The sequence below is a fragment of the Otolemur garnettii genome, unplaced genomic scaffold, assembly GCF_000181295.1.
Source record: "Otolemur garnettii isolate 467f Iridium unplaced genomic scaffold, OtoGar3 scaffold00075, whole genome shotgun sequence".
NCBI lineage: Eukaryota > Metazoa > Chordata > Mammalia > Primates > Galagidae > Otolemur > Otolemur garnettii.
Genome location: NW_003852470.1, coordinates 98,053 through 113,009, shown reverse-complemented (window position 1 = coordinate 113,009; position 14,957 = coordinate 98,053). Strand labels below are relative to the sequence as shown.

Below are 14,957 nucleotides of genomic sequence, written 5' to 3'. Positions count from 1 at the left end.
GGCAAGTGTGCATAGGTGGGGGGGTGTCCTGTTAGGGTTGGCTCCTGCCTGGCACACTGAGCTAGCAGGATGAGCTCTGGTCAAACAAAACCCTGAACTGGAATAACTGGGCTGGAAAATGAATCAACAAATGAATATACATTATTATAAACTGAAAATATGTAAAATCTATGATAATCACACCAATGTGTGGCAATGAAGGATGCCATATGAACATGTTCAGGAGGCTGCCCTCTTTGGGATTGTTTTTGAACTGCATGAAGGAAGGAGGTGCTCCTTACAATATTCACTCTGCAAACATTTCTTTTTTTTTTTTTTTTTTTTTTTGAGACAGAGCCTCAAGCTCTCCCCCTGGGTAGCGTGCCGTGGCATTACAGCTCACAGCAACCTCCAATTCCTGGGCTCAAGCGAGTCTCCTGCCTCCGCCTCCCAAGTAGCTGGGACCGCAGGCGCCCGCCACAACGCCCGGCTATTTTTTGGTTGCAGCCATCATTGTTGTTTGGCGGGTCCGGGCTGGGGATTCGAACCCGCCACCTTAGGTGTACGTGGCTGGCGCCTTAGCCGGTTGAGCTATAGGCGCCGAGCCGCAAACATTTCTTTTTTGATTTTATCCACCATTACTATGACTGCTTTCTCTCACTGATTCACCAGAAAGTGAGTAAATATTATCTAACTTTCCTATCTGAGTGGCACCAGTATTGCATGAGGCTGGGTGGTAAGAGTTTATGGGGTTGAATACACTGGTCTGTTATCAGCCTTTAGCAATGGTGCCTTGTGTTTCTGTTTGAAGTGGAATTTGTGAATAGTTGCACAACTCAACAGTATTTTTTAATTCTGTCTGCTTAACAGCCCATCACATCAAAGAAGATCAAGAGAATACTGAAGAAAGAAAATAGATTTTTACTGAGAGTTGGGAATTGCAATATTGTCTTGTTTCTACTAAAGATAAGATGATTTGCTTGCTTTGTGATATTGCAATACCAACATTAGAGAAATTCAGTGCTCATTAGCATCATAACACTCATAAGGACCACAATATTTTAAATTAGGGGGAGAGGCATGAAAAGTTGTATTGCAGAAATTAAAAGATGAAAAGCAAAAGCAAAGCAATTCTTTTAAGCAGTAATAAAACCTGGAAATAATGCTACTGAAGAAACTTGTAAAGTAGTTTATATACTCAGTAAAAAGAGAAGCCATTTGATGATGTAGAAGTCATGAAAGAATGCACCACTGAAATTGTAGGATGCTTAGACCCCAACAATGGTTTAAAGTACAAACAATTGCCTCTTTCAAGGAGGCAGCATGAATTATCCTTCAACTTAACGGAACATCATGGAATACTTCAAAAGGAAAATGTGTATTATTTGATTGGTTTGGATGAATCAACTAATACTGCTGACTTGATGAAGGTTTTATACTTCATTCAGGTCATAACAGAAGTTTTCTTTCTACGAAGAGTTACTCACTTTGGATACTCCTGTGAATAGAACATGGGGAATAGATATCTTCAACAACTTTCAAGATAAGTGTTGTGAAGTTGAATTGAATTTTGTAAATTTAATGAGTGTATGTACAGACAGTGCACATTCCATGGCAGGAAAACAGAAAGGGTTTATTGCACAAATAAAAATAGTATTAACTGATCCAGATGCTTTCACTTCTTTTCATTGTATCTTGCATCAGCAAAATCTCTGTGCTAAAGCTACTATTAAGTAAAACATTGCAACGAGTTATAAGTTATATAAAGTGTCATTAATCATATTTGTGCAATGCAACATGGCACTGTACCATGCTAAAGTTGAACAATGGAGTATTCAGTGTGGATTTACTGTATCATTCTAAAGTGCATTGACTATCACAGGGACAGGTGTTAGCCAAAATTTTATCTCTGAGAGAATAAATAATTTTATGAAGAACAGAATCAGCAATGTGAATTATTGAAAAAAGATTCCTATAGGAATGCAGCATTTCTATGTGTAATCATGTCAAGTCAAAATGACTTGAGTATTTATTGCAAGGTAAAACTAAGTCTATATGTGGTATGTGCCAAAAAAATCCAAGAATTTCAAAAAAAGCTATCTTTTTTCAAAACTCTTCTTCCAAAGGTAATTTGAGATGAGTGTTTCCTCCAGTTAGCAAAGGTCACTGAGGAGAAGGATGACATACAGGAGTCATCTGAAGAACACCCAGCTATATTAGGCCTGTTAACTGGGTTACAGTGAAAGGCTCCCAGACTGCGAAAATCATAACATCACACTCAGGCTAGCATTTCATACTCACCTGGTTGGTATCACTAAGGCACCTAAAGAACTGCAGAAGGAATCAATGGAGTTCTCAGGAAGTGACATTTTAAAGTCATTGTTTGGTGCTGGGAAAGATCCAACTGAAGTAGTAAAAATGTAGTGGAGTACCCATGCCTTCAGCAACATGCCTGAGAAATGCTTTCTTGCTTTCCAACCACTTACTGCTGTGAATCTACATTCTCCTCCCAAACCCAAATCAAGACACCCTTAGCATCACAAATGACTGACACCATCCATGGGTGAGACCTCCATGCTGCAACCAAACACAAATGCTTTCCAACAAAAGGCAGACACAACAGATTCATGAAAAGGTCAGTTTACTTAAAATTAACAAATAGCTTTCATTGTTTGGAAATTATTAAGTACATATAGTTAGATTTTTACAAAACAATGTACATTTTAAGTATATCTAATTAAAATTTTTTGAATGCAGACTTATTTGATTATAGCTAATTTAATGTGGCCGCCAACAAGAAAAGTTTCCCTACCCTCATTTCAGGTGAGAAGGAGGAGCTTGGAACTTTGTTCATGGCAAATTGACCCACCAAACATGTTTATTACAAATCTACAACCCATGGTTTACTTAAAAAAAAAATGTAACCCTTATTAAGTTTTTTTCTTTTAATTCAGGGAGATTTGAAATGGAAAATAAATTTGCATTATTGCCTGACACTTGACCCCTACTCCTCTAGAAAACACACCATCTTTGTCAAAATCAAAATACTCAAGAGTACAAGTAAAGCACAGCCTCCCCTCAGTACCACTCCTGTCCCCAGCCCTCTCCTGACAGGGAGCCTTGAGCTCCCTGATGTGGGGAGAGAATCCCTTCCCTCAGGTACTCACTGAGGCTGTGAGTTGGCCTCAAATTCCTGGGCCCAAGTGATCCTCCTGCCTTAGCTTCTTGAGCAGCTGGGGCTACACGTGCATGACACTGTCTGGCCTGTGGCCTCTTTCTTCTGCCCCATTGGGAAAGCTCTGGGGATGGACAAGCCTGTATGAGCTGGGCACAGGGTGTTTCAAAGTCTGTTCCTGTCCTGCCTTGTGCACCAGACCACCCACCTGGGACATCTGGCCGTGCTGCTGAAGTCTGTTATCTTCATGCAGGATCTGTCTTCTGACTCTGCATCGGGGGTGATGCCATCCATTGCAGAGGCTTTCAGCTTCCTGCTCACGATGACTCCAACACCTTAAGCTCCCACCTTCAGGACCCCAGATTCACATGTCCAGCTGCCTGCTGGAGTATCTGGTTAGATTTAAAATTCAACAGGTCCAGTGTGGAACTCACTGTTCCTTCAAATTGGCTTTTTCTCTTGTATGTCAGTTCTCATAGCTGTAGCCTTGATGTGGTCAACTTGGTCAGGCTCTGTGGTCTCTTGCTGTGCTCCAGCTTTTCTTGGTCTGGGTAGAAGCCAGTGAGCAGGTCGGTCCTGGCTCTTGCCTTATGAGATTATTGTCCGTGGGACAGGAGTTGGGGGGGCGCTTCAGCAATAGGACAGAACTTGGAGGTGCTATGGGGGCTCTAGTCTGAGCTGGGGTGTCAGGGAGTATGTGTTCAAGCTGAGGCTGGCACAGGCACCCACGTGCCAAGTGCTGTTTCCGTTCCTTTCCACAGGTTGGCCATCACAGCTAGGGACGAGAGGTGGCACAGAGGCTAGGTCATGATGGGACGGCCTGTGGGGCCTAAGTCCAGACAGACCTGAGTTTTGCCTGAGGCTCCCTGAGTTGGGAGGGAGCAGTAAGTGAAGCCCAGTTATCTCAGCTCGCAGAGCCACTCTCTCCTTGGTCTGGATGACAGCCTGCACACAGGTGGACAGAGGCAGGGGAGGCTTCTGTGCTATCAGGAAATGTGATGGGGGCATGGTGGGATGGTGGTCTGGAGATAGGGAGGAGTGGGTGGGCTATGCTGAGCCCGGCTCCTCTCTCGGCAGTCCCTGCTTCCTCATTTCTCTGTGCCCTTTAGCTGTCCCTACTTTTGGGGCATGCTGACTCCACCTTCAGCTCTTGGGGTATGCCCTTTCATGTGCCCTTTCTGCCTCACTCCCAGGAGTCCTGTGCCCATTTCCACTGGTTTTGTGGTTTAAAGTCAAAGGCACTCCAAACCTTCAAGGACAGCTTCCTCTCATTCACCTCAGGGGTACTCCTTGCTCAAGATCTGCCCACTGCCCACACCTACCCCTGCCAGCTACCCCAAAGGTGGGCCTGCCATTCCAGGACTCCACAGGTTTTTGAGGCCCCCCTCCAAGAGCAACCTGCTGAGTCAGGTCCTGAGCTGAACTCTGACTGATGGACTTGGCTGCATTTGGACTTTCTTTTCTCTTCCAGCTCATCTGGCCAAGATGACCATCTCTGGGCCTGTGATTAAGATGCCCCCTCCCCTAAGCTGCTCTGGGTGATTCCTGACTCTATCCCAAGCTGCCTCTGGGCTGGGAAACAATACTAAAGCTATCGTCATAGCAAGAGGGTCTGTCAGTATTGATGCTGCCCTGGACTATGAGCTCCTAGGGACAGAGGTCAGTGACTCTTATCTGTGCCTCTACTTCAGTGTTGTTATCTATTCATCTAAAGGCTCCATCTGTCCATCATCTAGCCATCTCTCTGTCCATCTGTCTGCCCACCCAACCATTCCACTCATCCACTCATCCAGCTAGCCAGTCAGTCACCCAGCCACTCATCCATCCATCTTTTCTTCTCTCTGTCCATCTGTCCATCATGCATCCATCCATCCATGAATCAATCCATCCATCCCTACATCCACCTACCCACCCACCCATCCATCCATCTGGCCATCTCTCTGGCCATCTGTCCATCCAGCCATCCAGCCATCCATTCCCTCTTCTTTTGATTTTCACAACTCCTTCCCTTCTTCCCCAGTAGTGTTTCCAGGGTGTATGAGGAATAGCCAAGAAACCTGTATGCAGTGTTGAGGCAATCCAAGGTCCAGCAGGAGGAGGTTATGCCAGAGTGTAGGGGACCCAGGGCCTGGAGGAATTTTTAGGTCACAATGAGAGTGTCACTGTGCTCCAAACAGAGTGGGAGACTTTGAGAAGTGAAGGCGGAAGGGTTGCACTAGTTTTGTGGTTTAAGGATACTGTGATGAGGGCATCAGGTGGGAGGGTCAGTCTGTCTGGGCGCTCACTGCTGGGCAGGAGGCAATGAGGAGGGGATAAGGAGGAGGTGGCAGACAGGCGTGTCCTGAGAGCAGATAGACCCATGCTCAATGCTGTGGAGTGTGTGGAACCCAGAAGGAGTGGAAGACCCAGGTTCGGCCTGAACAACAACAGGTAGGCTCCATTCAGAGATGGGAAGGCTGTGGCCAGTGTAGGCTTTGGGGATTTCAAGGGCCTGGCTTTAGGTCCAAGTCTGAGAGGCTGAGTGGGGCTGGGAGTAAGCTACTGGTTGGGGTCAGACTGGGGGGAGGGCAGCTCAGGAGGTCATGGGCTGGAGGAGACCAACAGGGGGGACAGGATCATCAGCCCCACTCTTGGTGCTGAGAGGAGTCTTCCTACCCCTGGCCACCATGGCCTCAGTGGGTGTTGGGGATGTCTGTGCTGCAGGAGCTAGAAGGGACAGTACTGGGGGCCAGCCTGGTGCTACCACCCACGATGCATGCATGGGGGCCTGGAGCAACTTCCCCACCCTGGAAAGCAGCTCCTCTTTTGCACTGGTCATTAAGAGCTAGATGTTTGAAACTTTTGGAATGTTTCAGCAATCCTCCAAGGGCAGGGGAAATGCAAAGGTTGTTTCTCCTGGATCTGGAAACCTCAGACTCTGGTGTTCACCCCACAGGGACTCGGAGAGGGGCTCTAGTCCTGCTATGTCTATGTCACTAGATGTCCTGTCTTTGTGTGCTGCTTTCTCCACTGAGGTCTGATATAGTCCTTGTTGATTTCCAGTCTAACAGATGTTGGATGGTGGGCTTGTCTCCAGGGTCTCTGTAAAACTGGCTTGAACATTTACTAACTCTGGGGACTGAAAAAGCCTCATGTTTTAATATAATTTTACTTAGATCTTAAAAGTTAGAGAGGCCCTGCTCTTCTCACCATTTTTTTCAGGATGTTTTGCTCTGCAGAACTTTGTTAGTCAACAAATATCCCCTAGTAGCCAGCTTCTGAACAACTGGGCCCTTGTTCCAGTTCAGTGGTGTGGCCCCAGAGCTCTGCAGAAAGGCTTCCTTCATTTCTCAGTGAGTGTTGTCCTGGCTGTTACAAAACTGCCCAATTGGCTTCATTGCTGCTGCTCACGAGGAAGCTAGCACACGGAGACAGCAGGTCACTACGGAGAGTTTAATATTGCAGGTCCCACCAAAGAGATAGGAGGAAGTTCTCATATCCATCTCCTTGAGAATTTGGGGGCCAAGGCTCTTAAAGGTAAGTCTGGGGAGCAAAGGGCTGGGGAACTGATTTGTTGATTGCATGGGATGAATCCACAGGGTTGGGAGGGAGAAATCTTGTGCTGAGTCAGTTCCTGGGTCATGAGACCAGCTGGGTTGGTTCCTGGGTACTGGGCACTGGTCTGGGTGGTTCAGCAGTTCTACCTGAACACAGGATCTGGGAAATGTCTCAGACCAGCCTCAGGTTTCACAAGGGTGATCTGTGGGAGCAATGGAGAAAGCTAAGAATCTTCGTGACCATCAGCACTTTGGCTCCTGAGTGGAAGGAATTACAGGAAAGCAAGTGAGGGGACATTGGCTGGTTATCTATGTATTCTAACTATGCCCCAAGACTTTGCAAAGTGCATGCCCTACCAGAAACCTTATAGCCTCCTATTAATTTTATAATTATTAATTTTATAAATGGCAGTTTTGGTTAGGAGTCAAACTTCATGGAACCAGTTTGGGAAGTATACCCCTGTTCCAGAAATTCACATCAAATCTTAATTTTGCCATTGATGTTTATGTGTTATTGATCCTTTTATCTGGTTACATGAATATTATGTTAGTACCAGGGCCCTGCATCTCCATGATGTTCCAGGTGACATGAGAAGTCTGCACTGAGTCCTTTTGGGGTTTCCATGGTTGTGTTGTAGACTAAAGAAAAAAGTCAAGTTTTCAAAGAATTAAAGCTAGTTGTATTCAGAAATCTTGCTGAGGACTATAGGCTGAAGCCTGCAGCCAGAGCAGCCCTCAGAGAGGTTCTGCATGGTTGAAGGGCAGGGGTGGCCTCAGCAGGGCCAGAGTCACATGAAGGCCTGTGTGTGACAGCAGGTCTGATTAAGAAGACAGGCATGAGATCACTCACCTGTTGGGGAAAGGCAAGGACCAGCATAACTTCTCTCTTAAGGAATGTAGTGATCATGTAAAGGATGAGGAGCCTGTGCCATGTCCTATTTGTCTTTAAACAGTCCCTCTGGAGGCTGCTGTGGTCAGGGTCAGGTGCTCCAGCACACACACGCAAATGTGTGAAAAGCTTTGGAAGGTAGAACCCCTCTTTGGCAGAGATTTGAAGAATGAGTTTGGGGGCATACTAATGGGCCAGGAACCCTTGGGTGCTTGAGGGGGAGGGCTGAGCTGGTGGCCATGGGGGCCTGGGCAGGAGCTGCTGGACCATGGTGCAGCAAGGCGGGGTGAGGCCACAGGGGTGAGATACTTTAAAAACATGACACTATATGATTATTGCACCTAAAGAAATACCACCCCCTCAATTTCATCATGTATGACCATGTCCAAATTTCTGTGATTGCCCTTTACTGTTGGCCTGTTTGCATTGGGATTGAAACGTAGTCTGCACACTGGATCTTGCAGCCCCTGTCCTTTGGGTGCACATGCTTGGTATTGGATGTGGCCATTGCAGGGGCTCCTTAGGGGGTGTGGGGGCTTCCTTCTGGGGCCACTGACTCTTCCCAAGGCGCCTTGAGACACTGAGGCCCCAGGTCTGGGATGTAGCCAGGTGGGGATGCAGGGGCATCCCTGGAGCCCCCACACCCCTCAGTTCCTCAGCCTGCCTGTCCATGAGACAAGCACTGCTCATGTCTGCAGGGCCAATAACAGAGGACCCCTGTGGGAGACTGGTTCCTCACTCCCTGGGGGTCCTGGGCATGCCTGGATCTTTCTGTGACCCAGAATTACATCCTTTCTGCAGATGTGTTCTACCAAGCTTCTGTAGGTGGCTGCTGGCAGCAGCTTCACCTGCAAGGAGCTGAGGTATAAGGTGGCCCTACACCCACCACTGCCCTCCAGAATGGCAGCCTTGGCACCCCCACCCTTTGCCTCTTCTTTGGCCTACTCCCCCAGGGGCCAGCAGCTCCTCCAGGGGCCAGCATGCATGAGGAATATTTCTATTCTGAACCCTGATTCTGAGAAAAAGCTTGCTCTTCAGGCTGTCAGTGCATGGTGCACAAATCTCTTGGTACCATTCAAGTTTACTGTTCACAAAAGGATTCCAGGAAACCCTGATGTGAGAAGTTTTTAAGAGCTGGGGGATCAGTGTACAGCTCTCCCTGGGGCATCGTTACAAGGAAGGTGGGAGGGTGGCGGGCCTGGCTTGGCTCTGGCTCATTAGGCAACATCTTCAGGGACTTGAATGCATCCCAATTAATAGCTTCAAATTTGCTATGGGGTTCGACTCGGAGGGGTCAATTAATTTCAAACAGGCAATTACTACCAAGAGACATCCATCCCTCCAGGGCAGGTTTTGTGCCAGGCAGGGAGCATGGAGAGATAGATGCTTTAGCTCCCTGGTGGGTTCCCTCCTCAGCCTCACCTAGGGCTGGGGCCTCTGGGTGACAGCTACTCATTCCTGTTCTCCATGGAATTTTCTTGCAAGGAGCAGGCTGTCTGCTCAGCCTGGCATGGTCTTTGGCAACACCAGAGCTTACCCCAGAGTTGTCCCTGATGAGGCCATGAAAATCTAACTCATGCCAGGACCCCAGCGTTCCTCATACCTTAACCTGAACATATCCAAGGCTTGAAAAGGATCTCTGGGCCCAAACCTCATTTTGGAGTGAGTGGATTCCCTGCGACTTCTGTGTACCTCACAGTCTGTATTTTATTTTTTATTTTATTATTATTTTTTAGACAGAGTCTCACTATGTTGCCCTTGGTAGAGTGCCATGGCGTCACAGCTCACAGCAACCTCAAACTCTTGGGCTTAAGCGATTCTCTTCCCTCAGCCTCCCAAGTATCTGGGAGTACAGACACCCACCACAATGCCCAGTTATTTTTTATTGCAGTCGTTGTTGTAGCTGGCTGGGGCTGGATTCGAACCTGCCAGCCTTGGTCTATGTGGCTAGCATTGTAACCACTCTGCTTTGGGTGCTGAGCCCACAGTCTGTATTTTAAAGGAATTAGATGTTTATTTTTTTCTGACGTATAAAATTTGTATTGAAGTATAACATACATAGGGAAGTGCCCATCCTAGGTGTGTAACTTGATGAATTTTCATCAACTGCACACACCCATAAAACCAGCAATAACCCAAGATGGTCAGAGCCCAGATCCCAGTGTGCCCTTCCCCCCCAGCCCAGGGGTGGCCACCACGTGGGCCACCTGACACAGGCATATTTTGCCTGCTTTTTCCCCCTGATTTTAAATCTTCACACAGGATGTGCTCTCCTGGTCTGGCTACTTTGCTCAGCACAATGTTTGTGTGGGATGAGTACATTGATTCTCAGTGCTGTCTGGATTCCATCCACTACATGAACAGAGCACAGTTTGTTTATCCCATTGTGGATAGACATTTGCAATTTTCTATTTTTTGGCAAGCTTTGCTTGCTCTGAGGGATGCTGTCCACATTATTTCTATTCTAAAGGTCACTGGGATGCCCTGCACATAACTTTCTCCTTTTGGCATAAACCATCCTTTAACCTATGATCTTGGTCACTATTATATGAGTTGGTCACTATTACCACCAACTTAGACTTACTGATGATAACTGACGTTTGTACTTTGCTGTGTACTGTGGCCTGTGCAAAGTGTGGGTTGGTGAGTCCCGGCTGGGGCAGAGGTACTTTGGTGTGGATGGGGTGCTGTCACAGGTGTGCCAGGTGCCAACAAGTTCCCACACAGCCCCTATAGCACATAAGTCAGCCATGCTCACAGTGACACTGGCAACAGGCCACAGCAAACCATCCTGAGTCTTACTTTGGAAAAATAGCATGGAATTATCTTAGATGTGACCCAGCAATTCCACTCCTAGGTATTTACCAAAGATAAATGAAACTATGCATCATCTAGACAGAGATACCATATGGGTGTGTTTACAGGGTGTCAGTTCTCATAGCTCCAAACTAAACGCAGCCCAAAGTCCATCAGCTGGTGGTGGATAACCGGGTGTGGTGTTAACACACACATTGGAGATGCGGTTATTAACACCCATGACCCTCAACAACACTCATCACATTAAGTGGACATGAAGACTGTTTGATAGGATTCCACTTTTTCTTTTAACCTTCTGACTGCAAATAAGGCATATAGGCGTTCAAACAAGATGTTTGTTTGCAGCGAACAACGCCTAGCAAACCAAAACTTGACACATACCACTGTTGTATTACCTGACTTGAGTCTCTAAGCACCATATGCTTAGTTCTTAATATTTTTCACAGTTGTGTCTGAAATAACTGAAACTAACTTGGGTGAATTATTTTGATCAGTAAGAAACAAAGAATGTCCAGTAGCGTCGGGTACCCTGAGGGTTGTCGCGCTCCCTGCACTACAAGGCGCTCAGTGGGCCACGCAGCACTTGTGAGAGCTCTGCAGTCAAAGTTTAAGGTAAGTGTGTGTCCTCTGGCCGGCGGTTGCTTGGTGGGGACTGCGGCTCGGTGGTAGACCGCGGAGAATTCCCCCGGGTAGTGGCCTATCATCTCGGGCTTGATCTCCACCCAGCTGAGGGTCTTGCCACGGTAGTTGCCCACCGAGGTCCCAGGGTCTCTGGCAGCTCGGGCCCTCCCAGGTGCGATTTCCTCCCCGCCCCTCCTCCCCGGGGGTGCAGCCTCCTTGGCCTTGCGCAAGCGCAATCAGGCGAGGCTGCGTCTGCCGCGCACTGCGCAGGCACGTCAGCTGCTGCCGAGTAGTATCCGGCGGCTGGTGTAGTCAGCTTTGCCATAGGTGACTTGCCTGAGGTGACCAGATAGTCCCGATTTTTAACAATTTGTCCCCGATATGGGTGGCCGGGGCTGGTCACGGCGACCCTCAGTGCCCCTGCGAACATGGCGCTGCGAGTGGCGCGGACCATGCGGGCTATGGCCTGCAGCCTGCGCTCGGCCTCCGCGCCCCACTCGCCCTGCCCGCCGTGGTTCTGGCCGCTGCGCACGGGACCCGCCCTGCTCGCAGAGCGTAAATTCACGGAGAAACATGAATGGGTGACAGCAGAGAATGGTGTTGGGACAGTGGGAATCAGCAATTTTGCACAGGAAGCTTTGGGAGATGTAGTTTACTGTAGTCTACCTGAAGTTGGGACAAAATTAAACAAACAAGGTGAGTTTGGTGCTTTGGAAAGTGTGAAAGCTGCTAGTGAACTCTATTCTCCTTTATGAGGAGAATTAACTGAAATTAATGAAGCTCTAGCAGAAAATCCAGGACTTGTCAACAAATCTTGTTATGAAGATGGTTGGCTGATCAAGATGACCCTTAGTAACCCTTCAGAACTAGATGAACTAATGAGTTAAGAGGCATATGAGAGATACATAAAATCTATTGAGGAGTGAAAATGGAACTCCTGAATAAACTAGTGTGAAATAACTTAATCCAGCATAGTTGTCTTTAATTAGTGGTGGATAGATGACTTAAAATAACAACTACTCTCAACACTGCTAATGAAAGAAAATAGTCCTTAACTTTCTAATAGTTGTAGATAAAAAAAATATGCATCCTTTTCAAAATACGCTATGATTTTCAGACTAGCATCTAGTATTCATATTTCAGGAAATTATCCATGGTGAAAACTAGTTATAAAAATTATGTAATGAAAGGATAACATAGTTATCTTAAGCCTTATATGATATTGTAACTTGCTTTTATCCATACCAGGATTTGAGTTGGAATACTTAATGATCTCTCCATTGGAATTAATTGGGAGTGGAGAAGTTTTTCTTGGTTGTACAGTGATATTATCTTAATTTTGTAATACACTGCATTTGCTGGTGCTATTTTTATACAGTGAGCAACAGCTTTGCAGCAAAATAATAAAATATTCAACTTCTTCATTAAAAAAAAATACACAACAATTTGTCCTGTGTCCTGTGGCATTTTAAAAAATTCCCGATTTTTGGAAAGAATGCATGACAAGCTAGGGGACAGCAGGAGAATGGGAAGGGAATATTTTCGGCTGCTGAAAAGGTTAATGTAACTCCATTTGGGAATGAAGAGGTTAATGTAGTTCCATTTGGGAGTGAAGAGGTTAATGTAACTTCATTTGGAAATGAAAAGGCTAATGTAAACTCCCTACTCCCCCTCCTAGGTAAGGTATCAGAAGAAGACTGGCTCCCTCCCTTGCTTCTAGGCAAGGACAATTAGCTCAGAAGGAGCCAAACTGTCTGGAACAAGCAAGTAGCCCCTCTCTAGAGTAAGGTGACCAGACATCGCGCTTTTTAATGAGAGGGCCAGACTAGCTCCATTTTGTGGTTTACTGCACAAGTCCCATTCCTAGTTGTTTACTACACAGTGGTTTACCGCACAAGCCCCACTGTTTACTACACAAACTCCATTCCTAGCCCCTCTGCCCCAACCCCTGCCAGTAAAACCTGCAAAGCCACTCCCAGCTGCCTTCCCCCACCCCTCACCTGTACCAATCCAAATCCTCCTTTACTAATGAAATCACCAACCACCAATCAAAAGTGTACTCATACCCTCCTCCCCTTCTTGCTTTCTGTTTTTCCCATAAAAACTTGCTCCACCTCGGGGCTTGTCCTAGGCTTGCATGCTAGGGGAGTGCAGACCCGTCTGAATAAAACCTCACCTCATGCTTTTTACATCGGAGTGCGTCTCGGATTCGTCTGTTGGGGGGTTATTTGGGAGAATAATTTTCGGGCACAACATTAACAATTTGTCTTGCATCCTACAGCGTTTTTAAAAAGCCCCGATTTTTGGAAAGAATGGACAACCTAGGGAATGCAGAACAGGAAGGGAATATACGGTTTTCGGCTGCCACGTGGCTATTTCACCAGGATTCGTGTTTTATATTATTTTTGTTAATTTTATAATGTTAAACTTTAATAATAACAAATAATTGCTAAGAACTGATTATCAAGAACTGCTTATCAAAGTTTGCATTGTTGTCAGGCCCCGCCCCCCACCCCCCAATGGTGTCCCACTTTACCAATGTTAAAATCTGGTCACCTTAGCACTTGCTGGGAATCTGCTGCTGCTTCTGTTTGGTTCTGGGGTCTTGTTGGCTTCTCAGAAAGGGAAAGGACATCCCTCTGTAACATCCTAGAGATCAGAACTGAAGCCTTGGGGCCGGGCAGGAGAAGCTGCTCAGCTTGGGAACTAGTAGTTTATGCAGTTAGCAGAATCTGTCAGGCTGTACACTTCACACCAGTGAATTCACCAGTGAATTTTATTATATGCAAATAATACCTTAGCAAAAGCCCCAGTGGCTTAAAATTGCGGTTGCAGTTGCCTAACATCAAAGCCAATGATGGTCCTCCCAAGTTTGAGGTGGCGCAGTTTGCTGGCCCGGCTGCTCCAGGGTGTGTCTGTGGTCACTGTGGGGTGGGTGGCCTACAGGTCTCTGCGTTCTCACCAGGCTGGGGCAGCTGTCTGGGCTGGCCTGCCCCTCCTCCAGCTCCCAGTCGGTTTGCGACCCTGACAACGGCAGGCAGCCCAGGACTGTGTGCCCTGAGAAGCCCAGGTCTCTAACCCTAACCCTAATCAATACAGACCCTTTGTATTCAGGGTGAATCCCAGAGTGGGGCCATTGCGGCAGCATCCCGGAAGCAGGAATTTGTCAGGCTCTGACGCGGCTAGTCAGATTCCTGTCTTGCTTCTCCTAATATCTGAAAATGGAATTTCAAGCAAAATGCTAAAATTTATGGGTTCTCTGGGCTTCTACTTCCAGCCACTCTTTTGGATTAACCTTCCATCTAAGAACACCAGAAGAGCCAAATAGCAAATCCATTCATTCCAACGCATTGGAAGCTGGCTTGGCAGCAAGCGCTGCAGGGCTGAGACCCAAGAGATATGGGGAGCCAAAAAGGTAACCCTGATATTTGGGGCCATTTATCCCCTGGAGGCATTTGCTGATTTGGTAGGGCAGCCTAAAAGCTCAGAGCTCCCACCAGACTCAGGGGTCTGACAGTAGGCATGCAGTGATCAAAAATTGGTGTTCAGAGCCTGCCAAAGAGGATAGCTCCGTTAATTATTCAGGATTTGGGATAGAAGCCCAGCAGGTTATGCATTCAGAGTGAGGATGGACTGGAAATAGACCTGCCTTCTCAGTGACTGAGCAGGTGTAAACCACTTCAGCCTCTGAAGGTATCTTAGAGATTTGAATTGTTAGTGACTCATGCCAGCTTCCTACTAGGGACAAAGTTAAAGGTGAATCTTCTCCAGTAGATAATAAGCTATTTAGGAGCTCCAAATAACCTCAGTCAGTAATAGCCAAACAGATGAAGACCTAAGCCATACAGAAGACTAAGAAAAATTGTAGGTAATAGAAACCGACTTATTCTTGCCATGATAAGGGGGCCCATTGCTGTCTATGGCCATCATGTCTTGCTCT

General features: G+C 46.8%; 1 pseudogene; it reads left to right on the top strand.

Annotated features, from left to right (window-relative positions):
- Positions 1-11,425: 11,425 nt before the first annotated feature.
- LOC100965211 lies at positions 11,426-11,943 on the top strand (annotated as a pseudogene).
- The last annotated feature ends 3,014 nt before the right edge of the window (positions 11,944-14,957 follow it).